Below are 15,826 nucleotides of genomic sequence, written 5' to 3'. Positions count from 1 at the left end.
TTACTGGGCATTCAAAGCTCACGACGTACCATGCCAGGTGCCGAAGAGGAGCTTATAGTTGGAGACATCGAGCTTGAAACCTTCGAAAACTTTTGGTTATCTTAGGAAAGTTAGAAATTTCCCTTTGATATTTTGGAAGGTTCATATGAAGATTTAAATTTTCTTTTGGGATGTAATGTAATGGAACAAGCTTTTGAAATTAAGGATATTCGTGGTTATTATGTACTTATATTCTAATATATATATATAAACCTTGTCGTTGCTTATGAGACCTTGTGTCAATACCTTTTAAGATCTGTCAAAAGGGTAGTGCGCTGCCTAAGAAAGCTGGACTTAGAAGGGAGGCTAATTTGACTCCTCTGGCGATCTGGGATCTTATTTGGTTATTGACCATAGGACTCATTAGTGACTCTCTCTTGACTACAACCATTAGTGTAGATTCGGGGTGTCACAAGCAAACTCTCTTCCGATCATCTGACAGACCTGCGAGAGACCTTCAAAACCCTACGCACGTATCACATGAAGCTGAATCTGGAGAAGTGCGCCTTCGACGTAGGATCTAGGAAATTGTTGGGTTTTATGGTCAGTCAGCGGGGCATCGAGGCCAACCCTGAAAAGATCAAGGCCCTGATAGAAATAAAGTCTCCCAGGACGGTCAAAGAGGTTCAAAGGCTTACCGGTAGAGTTGCTTCCCTCAACCATTTTATTTTCCGCACAACAGACAAGTGTCTTCCCTTTTTCAAAGTCCTTCGATAGGCCTTTGAGTGGACCACCAAATCTAAAGAGGCCTTTCAACAATTGAAGCAGTGCATGGCCAACCCCCTCTACTCTCTCAGGCGCTCTCAGGCGAGACCCTTTTTCTCTACTTAGCCGTATCAAACACTGCAGTCAGTGCGGCCCTCATCAAGGAGGACAGCTCAGTCCAGCGTCCGGTTTATTACATTAGCCGAGTTCTCAAGGGGGCAGAACAGAACTACCCTTTGCTAGAAAAAATGGCCCTTGCGTTGGTCATAGTTTCAAGATGATTCCGGCCTTATTTCCAAGCTCAATGCATAGTGGTCCTCACTGATCAATCTTTGAAGAAGGTACTGCAACAACCAGAACTCTCTGGTAGACTTATGCAATGGCTGTCGAGCTCAGCCAATTTGAAATCTCTTACCGACCTCGAACAGAGATCAAAGGACAGGTTGTCGCCGATTTTATCTTGGAATTCACCAATCCCACTCAACCACGCCCCCTCCGCCAAGGCAATTCAACACTGAGGCAGAAGATCCCCACTCATGGACCCTCAATGTCGATGGATCATCCCGCAAAGAAGGCAGTGGGGCTGGTCTCATCCTCACCGCTCCCGAGGGCGGTTATTTTAAGTGTGCCCTCTGTTTCCTATTCGACGCCAGCAATAATCAAGCCGAATATGAGGCCTTAATAATAGGTCTTCGCCTAGCCAGAGACATTGGTGTAAGCCATATCCAAGTGTTCAGTGATTCCCAATTGATTGTCGGGAAATAACGGGGGAATTCGATGCGAAGGAGGACACAATGCGAGCTTACAGGGATATAGCACTCCCTCTTGTTCGCCTTTTTAATACTTTCCATATCAAACACATCCCTCGGTCAGAAAACTCCAAGGCAGATTAAATGGCCCAATTAGCCTCGGCTGACCAGTCAGACCTCAGCCATGGCGTCTATCTGGAATTCCTGGCCCACCTGGCTACTTCGCCAACCCAGCAGAAGGTCCACTTTCTCCAAAACAAACCTATCCCATGGGTGGTGGACATCCTTCTGTTTTTGACAAGTGGGGAGTTGCCAGACGACAAACAACAGGCTGCCAAAGTCAGAGCTCGGTCGTCATATTACATCCTCATCAGCGGCCTACTGTACAAACGTGGATTTTCACGTCCATACCTTAGGTGCCTCAGTCCTACTCAAGCGACCTATGTGATGAGGGAAATCCACGAGGGCGTATGTGGTAATCATTCGGGTGCCAGGTCGCTGGCCCATAAAATCCTTCGCACCAGTTACTTCTGGCCTACTCTCAACGAAGATGCCATTGAATTCGTACTTAAGTGTGATAAATGCCAGCGCTTTGCCAACATCCTCCATGCTCCACCTACAGAACTGATTACACTCAGTAGTCCCTGCCCATTCGCCAAGTGGAGCATCGACTTAGTTAGTCCATTGCCCACTACTAGGGGCAAACCAAGTTCGTTGTGGTCGCCATTGATTACTTCACTAAATGGGTAGAAGCGGAACCCCTCGCCACAATCACTGAACGGAACACAACCAGATTTATTTGGCAGTCGATTGTGTGCCGATTTGGAATCCCTCAAGCCATCGTCTCAGACAACGGCAAGCAATTCGACAATTCCAAGTTTAGGAAATTCTATGCAGAGCTCCACATTCGGCCATGTTTCTCTTCCCCAGGTCATCCCCAAGCCAATGGGCAAGTCGAGGTCACCAACCACTCTCTCCTGAAGATCATCAAAACTAAGTTGGAAGCCACTAAGGGACTTCGGGCTGAGGAATTACCAGACGTACTCTGGGCCTATAGCACTGTTACCTGAACCCCTACTGGGGAGACCTCCTTTTGCTTAACATACGGCGCTAAGGCGGTCATCCCAATGGAAATCGGCCTACCGACCCCGAGGGTTTTACACCTGGATCCAGAACTAACCGAAGAATTACGTCAGGCTGACTTAGACCTTATTAAAGAGCTCCGAGAGACCACTGCTGTCAGACGGGCCTCGTATCAACAGAAAATGAGAACACACTACAACTGCAAAGTCCGACCGAGGGAGTTCGTAGTTGGGGACCTAGTCTCACACGAAGCGACTCTTGCCACCAAAAATCTCGCCGAGGGCAAGCTAGCAGCCAAATGGAAAGGACCCTGCGTCATTAAAGCCAGACCTCGCCCAGGCACTTACTGCCTCCAAGACATGGAAGGCAAAGACCTCCCCCATCCGTGGAATGCCGAGCACTTGGCGCGTTATTTCCAGTAAAATCACGTCTCCTATTTTTGTATTGATCAATTGTTGTATGTTCTTTTTGACGACCTACACACTTGTTCGTTTTTGTCCTTTCTATACATGGTGTAAACTTGTGATCAATAGGCTACGCCTTAAACAACAATGACTTTATATCTCTATTATTTGTATTGTGTTTCAATAACGGCTTGTTAACTATAGCTCAGCCAGACTGAGCACGAAGAGCTCAGCCAAACTAAGTTAGTTAAAGAATCAGCTAGACTGAGCACAAAGAGCTCAACTAGACTGAGTTAGTTAAAGCCTCAGCCAGACTGAGCACGTAGAGCTCAGCCAGACTGAGTTAGTTAAAGCCTCAGCTAGACTGAGCATGAAGAGCTCAGCCAGACTGAGTTAGTTAAACCCTCAGCCAGACTAAGCACGAAGAGGTCAACCAGACTGAGTTAGTTAAAGCCTCAACCAAACTGAGCACGAAGAGGTCAACTAGACTGAGTTAGTTAAAACCTCAGCCAAACTGAGCACGCAGAGCTCAGCCAGACTGAGTTAGTTAAAGTCTCAGCCAGACCGAGTTAACTTAACCCTCAGTGCGACAGAGCCCTCCAAGTCTTAGTCAGAACTCGAATGAAAAATTCGGCCGGTCCATTTTCACAATTTAATATCACAACATGGTTGCCATACTTAGTTAAAACCCAAGTTCATGACCATCCATTTTCATTAGTCATACAAGTTAGCATGTCTGCCATTTTTAACATTTTTCACATCATGGTTTACTGACGAAATTTCATATTACTTAGATGTTACAAACTTTCATATTACAACATGGTTTGCCCATTTTTAACATGGTTCAACATTTTCACTTTTCACTGATTGCCCATTTTGACCATTTTATATCACAATTTACTTACAAGTTTCACAATTTACCATCCCAAATTTACAACTCAGAGAAACGACAACAATTATATACAAGAAAACTCGTTGTTTTATTCATAAACTTACGCTTTCATACAAATCGTTGCACAACATTACATATAAACACAAAAAAACAAAAAAACAAAACACACAAACAAAAAATTTTTACACAAATCACTCTTCTTTACTAGAGGCAAGATCTTCCTCTTCAATCCACTCGTCCAAGGAGGTCTGGGCGACGTCGTCTTCGCCTACCTTCACGAGGCTGAAGTCTAAGTCTGGGAACAGCTCTTACGCCTTATGTTTGAAAGTCATCCAGCCGCTGTCCCAGACCTCGCTCCTTTCGTGCTTGTAGAAGTCGGACCGCTGGAAGCTCTGGATCACTTCCTCTTCACTCCTATCTCCAGCGGCCGCTCCCGACAGCCCAGCCCCCCCATCCCCCTCCTTCGCCAAGCTACTAGTGGCAGCGGCATCAATAGCCATCTGGAAGTCGGCGAACCCCTTGAATTGCTCTACAACCGCCATACATAAGTCGGGGTACGCCGCCCTCTCATATGCTAATTTGGCTCTCTTTTCAGCCAGGGCCTTCTCCAATTCCGCGATCCGACCATCGGCCTCTTCCTTGTCCTTGACCGCCTGGGCACGCAGTTCTTCATTCTTGGTCATCACCTCCTCCCACCTCTCGTTGGCAGCGGTGCAAGCTTGCTGGACATGCTCTAACTTCCTCTTCTTGCCCACCAACTCGAACTCTAGCCATACCGCCTTGTGGCGCTCCGCTTCAAGCTCTGATTTGGTTGTGAGAAGCTCGACACTAGCTCGCGCAGCTAAGTAACTCTGCACCAACGCCAACACTTGCATGTTCTTTATCCTTTGTGCATACTCTAACCCCTTTGCGCATGCGCTCCAAGTGGCCCTCCTCTAGCCCGCTGTCTCAGCCCTTAGGTTCTGCAGCTGCGACTTCGCCTCTTCTAGCTGGGCCCTCAGTGGCTCTACCTCTATCTTCGAGCGTGCTGCTTTGTTTATCAAGGCAGTCACCAGGGTCGCTGCTTCCATATAGGCTGAGCAAAACCCCCTCAAGAGGTTGGCCTCTGTCAACCGTGCCATTAACCGCACGACCGCATCCTCCACCACTCCAACAAGGCGGTCGGCTACGACCCTGGCTTCCTTCCCTTCTACCGAGCGGCCTGCCAGCGCGCACATGTGGTACAACACGATCGCCAGCGCAACACTCATCTCTACCTTGCTGATCCCAATCTTCCCTTCATTGGGACTGGGGGTTGCTTCTCGTGCAGGTACCATCGCCGCCACCATATGGGCACTTGGGCCGAAGTGTTTTTCCAGAACTTGGGCGCTTGGACCCTTGTCTTCCTTCGCCACTTGGGCAGTCTCCCCTTCTAGAGTTGCCTCCATCCTTCCCTCCTTCATCTTTCCCACCATAGGGGTGCCCTCGCTCCCAACCTTCATCTTTTTCAAGACAACGGCGTCTTTTCCTCTCTCTATAGCCGCCCTCTTCTTCCTTGTCTTCTTCAACACTGCCTCCACCTCCTGCTTGCCCCTCTCCTTCAGCGGGTTTACTGGGGGCAGCAGTGGAGCAAAGTCAGTTAAGACTTTGTCTCCCAGTGGTTTAGGATGCGGCCGGACCCACTTCCTCATCACCAATTTAGGGGCAGGCCCCAACCGTGTCTCCTTATACTTGTCCGCCTTGGCGAACGCTCTCCTGTCTTCCGCCTCCTCTGTCTTCCTCCGCGCCTCCAGCTCCTCTCTCGCCGAATCCTCCTCCGTCGGTTGCGGTCCCAGTCTCAGGGTAAAAAAGGTTGAAGGAAGGATCAACTCATCCCACTTTACCCCCTTTTTCTCCCTCCACTCCTTCACCTTCTTCACCTTATTTTCGGCCTCCATATCTAACTTTGGCTCCACCGATTTTGTAGGGACTTTCCATGTTGTGCGAACTCCTCTCCCACTGTTCGCTGATACATAAAACCATCTCGGCCTCCACCCCTTCATCAAAGATGGCAAGCCTGCGACTAGACCCCAGCCCGCCACTGCCTGCAAGGTCACCCACATCTCCTGTTGACCGGAGGCCTTGTAGCAGGAGAAGAATTCCTCCACTGTCATTGTCGCCTCTCCGGTAGCTTGCAGCCAGGCGCTCGCATAGGCCATTAGTATTTTCCAGGCGTTCGGCATCAACTGCCCTGGTGCCACCTCTAGCTTGTAAAGTACGTCTACCACTATTTGGGGGAGTGGTAACCTCAGACCCCCCCCCCCCCCGCCCACAGTGCTTCCTCGTATAAGGTGAACTCTGCCGGCCGTACGTCCGACACCCTCTCCTTCGACATGGGCAGCCTCAACTCTATTTTCGCAGGAATTTGGTACTTCTTCCGTACCTCCTCCAACTTCTCCACAGTAAAAGTAGACTTGTCTGCCTTGGTCTACCAGTGGTCTGGCTCTACTTGGCTAATTAGCCTAGCGGCCGCGATCATCGTCGTCGGACGAGCCCGCGCCCCTTGCGCAGCTCCCATCTCCTCCATCCGCTCCGCTCAATATTGTTTTGCTAACTCCACTGCGTCATTTTCCCCCAAAGAGTCTAGTCTCATAATTGGCACTTCATTTCGAGGCATTCCTCATACGTGTCTGCGTATAGCTTCGGATGCTGGCACAAGGAAGTTCGCAAAGTGTTGCAGAGGCGTACCACACGAAACAAATGAGTTCACTTCTAGGACGAGTTGGTTTTTGGCGATAAGGTAGGTAAAGCGAATAACTCCAAATGCCCACGGTTTGCCTATATTCCAAGGGTCAATATTAAATTTCGCCAGTTTGAAAAATTTCGAAAACTTCTGCCCCCGCCTCTTCAACGGCCTATATCAGCCTATCCATTTATTTCTTGTTAACACATCACTTCCCTTATTACGGGATTGTGCCACGTATATGACCACGATCCACTACTCTTTCCCCCTTCCCTGTCTATTCCACTTCACATCATCACTTGCCACGCCGTCCCTCGAGCCCCGCACGCCGCCATTTCCCTTCTCACTCAGTCACCCTTCGCGGTCAGCCCTCTTCGCAGTCGACCTCCTCACTCGGTCACCCTTCACGGTCGGCCCTCCTCGCAGTCGGCCTTCTTTCTCAATCACCCTTCGCGGTTGGCCCTCCTCGCAGTCGACCTCCTCACTCGGTCAACCTTCGCATTCGGCTCATCTCCCAGTCGATCTTCTCTCTGTCGACCTCCACAACCCCCGTCTTCTTCCTTATTCCCTTTGTTGGATTGAAGCTGCACTTGAAAATGGAGGACTACTGACATAGGTGGGCCTATAGGGGCTCTTGGTCCACCGCTTAGAGCCCAATACATAATCCAAACACTAAAGCCTAACATTGCTAGAGCCCAACATTGCACCAAGGACCAATGACATCTAAACACGTGTCAAAAGAAGAACCAGCCATATAAGCAGACAAAGATCCTGCAGGGTTATTATATCACACATCAGCCATTAATGAGGTTCCCTGCAGCATTTAATGCGATAACCCCTTCACGTCGGAACAAAACACCCTCACCATGAACAAGGTAGGCTAGAACACAGACTTTCGGCCAACATGACAGGTCGGAGTGGACAAGGAAATGATGAACAAAGGATATAAGCAGATTTCTAAGACAAAGAGAAGGTTAAGTTCTTTATCTCCATCCTATCTCTATATTTCGTTGATCCTTTTCCTCTAACTTGCTCGTTGGAGGATTTGCCGGGGAACTCCCGTTCATCGTTGGACTTTTGTGCAGGTTTCGCAATGGGCCCAGCTATTGGACGACGACGTGGGAGGCCTGGATCAGCTCGACCCGTTCCTCTGGGACAAGTGGTATCATCACCAATGATGCAGAGGATGTGAAAATAATTTTGCCTGAGTAATTGATTCACTTTTTTAACTTCGAAGACTACACAATGTATGCTAAAATTATACACAAAAAGTAAGTGCATGAACATCACTCTCTCTTCTCTTTTTTTTTTTTCCTTTTTTTTTTGCTTTAGAAAATATATAAAAATTCAGCTGAGATGCAATTTCACTTCATTTTTAAACTCAGCAAAATCCCCTTTTTGTGGTGTCATCGAGCAAAATATGAGAAGAGTCGAATAGATATAATTTCCCTTGTTTAAATGAATCTAGTACGACATACAAAATAAGTAAAACCACTTACAAGTTTGATTAGGAGATTTGGGTCTGCAATAGAAAGTGTTAAATCTTCATTCCACTCAGGATTCACATTCTTCTTCACTACGCGAGTCTTTAATTTCTGCTTCAAACAGAATAAAAACACAAAAACATCACTACAAGCTAAACAATACCGGAGTCTACAATAGTCACCAAAACAAATATATTTATATTTATATTTGGTCTTACACATTTAATTGCATTCATTGTCATTTTTCATTGCACTAGTATCTCAACTCACAAACAACTTACAAAGTAACGAAAATATAGAACACAACGTGTCAATACAAGATTGGGCTTTGGTTTGTGTTGTGAAGGGCAGTTTGCTTTTTTAGGCTATGTCCTTGGGTTGCCTTTTTGTTAGAGTTTTGTTGGTTTGACTATGTCTGCTTGTTTCCCTCTCTCAGTGAAGTGTTTTGAGATTCATTGTAACATATATGTTTTTTGGGTTACTTGCCAAAAAAAGGGCATCTGCAGTTAATATAGATTGCAGATCATTGAGTTTTACCATAGTAGTTGAAGGTTAGCTTATAAGAATTTCTAAAAGATGGGGCATACGGTAAAGTTTTTTTTTTCCAGATGATCGAGAACCTGTCTTAGAGCAAAATCAAACATACTCTTCATTTTTATTACTTAAAATATATTTAAAAAAAAGTAATTCTTTATTTTTCCTCATTTCTTTTTGTGTATGTACTCCAAAGCTACTCTTTATTTTATCAATCTATACACATAAATAGTTTAAAGAATCTCCCAAGACTCTTCAAATGTAACTAGTCTTGAAGAATTTTGTTGAAAATATCTATTATAATAGCTAGTTCATTAAAATGATTAAAATATGACAATGCTACCTATATACTAGTTATAGACAAGTAATTTTAAACACACCAGAGGAAGATAGACTCGAGGTTTAGCGGCCATCCTAAGCCTATGAACTAGTCAAACCCAAGGGGATTCAAACTATCAATAATAACATGAGAAACATATTGACGCAGCGGAATAAAGCACACGAGGCTAGATATCATTCTAGCAGATAAAACAGAGACTAGATATCGTTCTAGTAGACGAGAATTCTTGAATCGACAAGAACAACCTTGAATCCACAAGGAGGATAGAAGAAAAACTCTTTCCAAATATTATTGATTGAATAAAAGTTGTCTTTGCCATGAGGCTTACATAGCTATTTATAATAAAGTAAACCTTGGAGACCAAGTATTCTTGGATACAAAGAAAACTCAAATTAGGAAACAATAAACTAACCAAATTCTTGGAAAACAAGAAACCTAAGAAATTAAAAAAACAAAATCAAAACAAATTAAGAAACCTAATAATTCTAAAATATTTATACTAAATTAAAAGAATCCTAATAAAATAAAATCAAAAATATAAAAATTCTCAAAATCTTGTCCTGCATCAGGCTACTCTCCTTTAAAAGAACTCGTCCTCGAGTTCATATTAGAGATCTGTCATCCTCCATGCCAAATAAAAAGATACTTGGAATACTTTAGTTATTTGTCCCTCTTCCAAAAATTATATGTAGAGAAATCTACTTTCTAAAAGTTATTCTCTATAAACTTCAACTGGTTGACAAGATCAATTAGACGAGCATTGAAAATCAAATTAAATTTCTCCACACCAAGAAAATCAACGAAGTATATTTTATGTTGATGTTGGATACTCTCTAGACTTTGCTTTGTCTTAGATTCAGTTGGACATTTGTAGACACCCCATTTTTGACCGCCCTTAAGACTTGGGCACTACTGATGGTTTGCTCGGTGTTGAGAGATGTGCAGGGCAAAGAATCAGTTTCTTCGGCAATAAGAGAGGCAAATCTTTCAAAACACTTTGTTTAGGGTTTTGGAGTTGAAGAAAAGAGGAAAGGAGAGGAGAAAACTAGTTTGGGAGAAGTTCGGCATGAATCCGGGTAGAAGCGAGTCGAGCAGCCCTCGCTGAATCGGGCTTATCTATCTGTACACTTGGATTTTATCTATGGGGCCACCACCGTCGGAAAGCTTACTTCCGGGGCTTCACTTTGCACTCAAGAATCTCCTAGAGCCAAGTCCGGGTGGGGGCGATATGATCAGTTGAAGTCGGGCATCATCCCGGTTGGATCGAATCTGCGCGGCTTCACGAAAAAGGGCATAACTTTTTACATAGGAGGAATTTTGATGCAAGGTTTGCGCCATTGGAAAGCTAACTTCTGGGGCTTCAATTTTCATACCCACCGGCCGTTTTTTGACATTGGAATCATCTATCGGCAATCTATTTTGCCGACCGGAAAAATATTATGCCGACCGGCACTTTATTTTGGCCGACGACCAAATTTTCTGGCCGGTTTGCACCATTTGCACCCTCCAAGCCTGGTGCATGCCAGCTGTGCCAGCTGGGATGCACAGACCCTACTCCACGTGCATATATGTGGCTATTTTGAACCCTTGACCACCTTTAGACCCCTCTTTTGAACCCTTTGCTCAAGGCTTCTTGAGGAAGCCTTGACCCCTTATCTTGGCTTCCTCAAGAAGACTACCAGCTGTCCAAGCTTCTCCAATAAGCCTTGAACCCCTTTGACCCCTTTCCCTTTACTTAGCTTGTAAGTTAAGTGATTTCCTTGCTTTATATAAGCACCTCTCCTCCTCCTTTGTTTAGGTTAGAGATTTTCAGCAAAAACCAGACCTAATACATACATATAACATATATATCACCCTCTCTCTCTATATCTCCCTCTCTCTCTACATTTGGGTGTGTTAGAGTGATCAAACACCCTTGTTCTTGGGCCATTTCTTCATCAACTCATAGCACAAGGCATCCAACGCCCATTCCAGCAGCTTGAGGCTGTTCTCCAAAGCTTAGGAACACCTAAACTTGGTCCAAGAGGTGCTGATTTGCTGGTCTTCAAGGGTGAGTCCTCATCTTCCCTTCTTCAACATTAAAGAAGGGCTCAAAACTGTTTCGGACCTCCATGTTATACTTGGCTTTATATTCTCTTTTTGGTCCCATTTTTGCATGCCTTGGCAGCCCCTGATGTTGCTGTTTTTGGACCTTGGTCCGAACTAAAAGTGGCTTTATTTTGACCTCCTGAACATGTTTTATTAAGGGCATTTTCTTGTTTGGTGAATGTTTTGTATACCTCATGTTATAGCCACTTTTGAGCCTCATTTTTGCATTGCATTTCTAATATATTTGTATACTATTTTTGGGGCTGCCATAAACTGTAAATAGTCTTATTTTGGGCCCCTCTTCAATGTTGTTGAAGGGCCCTAACCTGTTTGGAGTTAGAAGCCGTGAGTTGCTTCATAACCTCATGTTTAGGGCCATTTTTGCATGCCATTGTTGCCCTATCTTTGCTTGTTGTTTGGCCATGACTTGTACTAGAAAAATGCTTATTTTGAATCTGTTTTGCTTCTGTCTTCATGCTCCATGTCCATATTGTGCATGCTTTGTATAGCTGTAAGCCATTTCGGGTGCCAAAAGTCCATGTTTCGGGACTATTCCATGTATCGGTTGTGTTTCCGCCTCATTTCGGGGCTGTTTTCCCCCACATTTCAGTGCTGAAATTCCATTATCATGATTGCATGCCATTTCCATGCTATTGCATTGCGTATGCCATTGCCTCGGTTTGCGTGCCCGTGTGCACGCATTTCGAGGCACTCCATTTTCATTCATCGGCCTCTTATGTGAGTGTGGCTGAGGCTCTCTCATGTTAGTATAAGTCCATGTTGCATTCTATATGCCATTTTAGCCGTTGCATTGCATATGCCATTGCCTCGGTTTGCGTGCCCGTGCGCACGCATTTCGAGGCACTTCATCTTCTTCCATTGGCCACTGTTTTGGGCCTAACTAGAGCTGCCTAATTCATGTTTAAGACCATCCCTTGCTTATTTGCATGCTCACCTTGCATGTTTGCTTGTATCGGCATGTTGCATCCTTAGCTCGTATGCCTAGGTTGCATTGCATTGGCATGCATGCCTTGCCTCTTGATCATGTGATAGAGGTTGGGCTTTAGTTTGTTTGATTGGTTTGCATTTCATTTGACATGAAAGTTGCATACTTGATTTCTTGGGCCATCATGCATGGAAATGCGCGATTGGTGGTCCGAGAATCGAGGCACATGCCCCTTTGAGTCATTACCATGATAAGGGACATGAATGGTGCATATATGCCTTGAATTGTGCTGTCATGCTTTGCTTTGCACTCTGTTGCTGTCAATTGCAGGTTCTGCAGACATTCCTTGCCGACCGGCAGTATATATTGCCGACCGGCAGTAAACAAGCAGCCGATGGATTCATCTTGTGCCGGTGACTACACCACACTGCCGGTGGCAATTCTACTCAGCCGGTGGCACTCCTCAGTGTCCAAGGAAGCAGTCCTGAGGTTTTGGTAGCCTCCAGAGGAGCACAGGAAAGAAAACAGAGGCAGGCTACGCATGGCGGCGCGCTTCCCGAGGCGGTTTACTGTTTTCTTAGAATAATTAATTTGTTAATTAATTTGTAATATTTAATTAGCTTGCGTAGTTAATTAATTTGTAATATTTATTTGGTCCCTCCGAGCGAGGGCATATTTGTAATAAGTGTGCGTGCGTGTGATGTATGTCTTCCAACCCCACTTCTTTCTTCCCTTTTATTTACCTGCTCATGATGGTAGATTAGGGCACATTTATTTTAGCATACCTTATGCTATGCATGCGTGCATCCATACATTTGTACTGCATGCATTAGGCTCGGTACATCACGCTAACTGCATTCGTACTTCAATTCAAAAATTGATTATGTGATAGTTGATCGCATTTCATATGCCATGTTTAGGGCTAGCCGAGCCTGCCTAGATCGCATTTTGCATGTGATGCATTAGCCACTTTTAACATGAACTAGGACATGCATGTTTGCTAACTAGTTTACTGTTTTGGCACGGAGTACGATGTAAGTATTTTTGCTTTAGCATCCAGCATGCGTGTGAGTGTTGCCATGACAGTATGCTTGCCATGCGGCTAAGTGCTTACATGAGATAAACTGCTTGAATGCCTGTGGGTGGAGGTCAAATTGCTTAAATTGGGATAATGTGTTAAAACTGCGATTTTTAAGCCCACTAGATAGTGGCAAAACCATCTTTTCCAAAAGCCCACTTGAAGGTGGCAAAACCTGCATTTTAGCCTACTTACGAGTAGCAAACCATTTTCAAAACGAACATAAAATGTTTTATTTCCAATTTGGGCGATTCGGTCTATACTTGTTTGCTGCGCGCACAACATAGTAATTCTAGGCTAATAACCGGATTAAGAACACATAACGTTTTCAAAATTGGATATCACGGTTAGTAGAGGCCGGTCTTCGGAACGGGTGAAAGGGGGTGCTCATAGCTGACCTTCCCTGATCGTACCCAAGCTCCCGAGCCGAGACAACTCCGGTGATGACGGACATGTGGCCTTCGGCACCGAGTCAGGGTTTCCTAAATTCTCCCATAAAAAATATTTAGGTGGCGACTCTGTATCTGGCAAAGCAGTCCATGTTTGGCGCTACTTTTTCAAAAATCTGTTTCTCAAAACGATTTGCCAGATTTGGACTCTTTGGTTCAGATTTAGAACCGTGACACAAATCGAGTCCGAACTGTAGCATCGAGGCCCACGCGAGCGCTGTTACAGTTTCTGGCGACTCTGCTGGGGATTTTAGAGAGCTTGACTCGAACTCATGATATCCTGTTTTGATTTCATTTGTGTGTTTCTTTGCATTGCATGTGCATTGGTGCGCCTAGGAACACAGTGTTTGCCATCTGCCATTCCTGAACGGTTTGCCGGAGGCTTGTCTTGTCAAGGCATGTCCATAAGGCTGACCGGCTATGGGCTCTGACAGTGTGGGAACACAAACCCCGGTTTACCGGGGCACCCCTTTTGACCATTCGACCTAGTGCATATTCGGATCCATAGTGACCATTCCAAATTAGGACAGGCTGCTTACCCGATATTAGGTTGTTTGAGAACTGCTGTGTGCATAGTGAAACCCTAGCTCCTGACAAAATAGGACAGGGAAACCCTACCCCAACATAGGGGTGTTTTGGCTCTTTTTACTTGCTATGTGCTTTTAGAGTGTATCTCTATAGGAATGCATATTTCAGTTTGCAAGTTTGGGCATCAGGCCTGTGGGCATTAGTATTTGGGGAATCAGTTTTACCTGAGGGTATCAATTTTGGGACAGATATTTGGGGAGCAGTGATCAGTGTTGAGCACAGTCATTCCACTATGATCATATCCGAGCTGAAATGCTGTCTGTTTTCTCTTTTGCAAGGTAGTCCTGGAACTATAGCTTCAGAAGGCTTCGATATCCCCGGGGTACATTGGACTAGTGTTGATAGACTTTGTTAGGTCAGAAATTCAATTCAAGGGCAACCAGTGTTCTTTCGCTGAGGCAAGGCAAAGAAAGGCCGGTCAGGGCTCATCAGTTCATCTAATCCGTCAGTCGCCAATCACATCACCTTTGTTCGGACTCAGCAGACCATGATGGCACAGGGTTCAGAAGAATTTGTGGCCGTGATAGCAGCGTTAAATCAGGGAACTGCCATGCAGGCTGAGACCAGTATTGAAACGCAGCGCCCACCTGGGGTATCTGCCTCACATCCAGCTTTGGAACCCCAGCCAAACTTTGACCCACTTCCGCCGGTTGAAGATTTGCAGTGTCTGAATTCTCAGGAAAGGTTGACTCCAGCTCAGGTGCTCAGACCCCTGGTGCAGCCTACTGAGAGGCTTCGACCCTTTCATGTTAATGAGCTCAACCCGACTACAGTGAAGATTGCGAACCTTGAGAAGCAATTCAAAAAGGCCCAGGGCCTTAACTCCATTCCCGACATTGAGGATGGGCACACTGAGTCTGCCATACGACTCCCAGACAGATTCAAAATGCCATGTATTGACCGTTTCGACGGGTCTGGAGATCCAATGGTACATATCCGACTTTTCTTGGATGTCCTAAAGCCGATGGGACTGACTAAGCCACAGAAACTCTCTCTATATGGAAGAACCCTGTCGGGTGTAGCAGCTACTTGGTACACTAAGTTGGAGGACAAAGTGAAGCAAGACTGGGAAGAATTGGCTGAGGCCTTTGTTGATCAGTATTCCTACAATACCCAAGTTGAAATGACCATGCAAGAGCTTGAAACAACCCGCCAGAACCCAACAGAGCCTTTTGTGGAATTTGTAGCAAGGTGGAGGGCAAAGGCAGCACAGATGACAGATCGTCCTTCTGAGAGGGATCAAGTGCAGATGATGGTGCGAAACCTCGAGCACGATATGTTGCAAAAGTTGATAGTCGCTCCACTATTCACTTTCAAAAGTTTGCATGATCTGGGGGTTCAGGTCGAGAATGCGTTCAACAGCGGGATCATTCCCAGAACAAGTGAACCGACAAGGAGGGCGATTGTAGGGAGTACCAATGCTGGTAGTAGCATCATTCCCAAATCCACCGAGATCAATGCAGTCGCCACAGCCAGCCCTTTTGCCAAACCAAGCCTACAAACAGCCGGCCCAGCCCGAGCTCAGGGCAGAACTTTCACTCCCCTCTATATGAGCCTGACTAGCGCACTAAAAGCCTTGATGGAAAGAGGGCATCTCAAACCCCTCGATCCTCAACCTCTGCCTAACCCACTTCCAGCCAGACATAATCCCTCCAAGTACTGTATGTACCATCAGCAGCGCGGTCATGGCACCGACCGTTGCTACCGCCTTCGTCATGAGGTCCAAAATCTCATCGACAACCGGAC

The sequence above is a fragment of the Camellia sinensis genome, chromosome 1, assembly GCF_055761805.1.
Source record: "Camellia sinensis isolate YWXY chromosome 1, ASM5576180v1, whole genome shotgun sequence".
In the NCBI taxonomy this organism is placed as follows: domain Eukaryota; kingdom Viridiplantae; phylum Streptophyta; class Magnoliopsida; order Ericales; family Theaceae; genus Camellia; species Camellia sinensis.
This window is presented reverse-complemented; position numbering follows the sequence as displayed.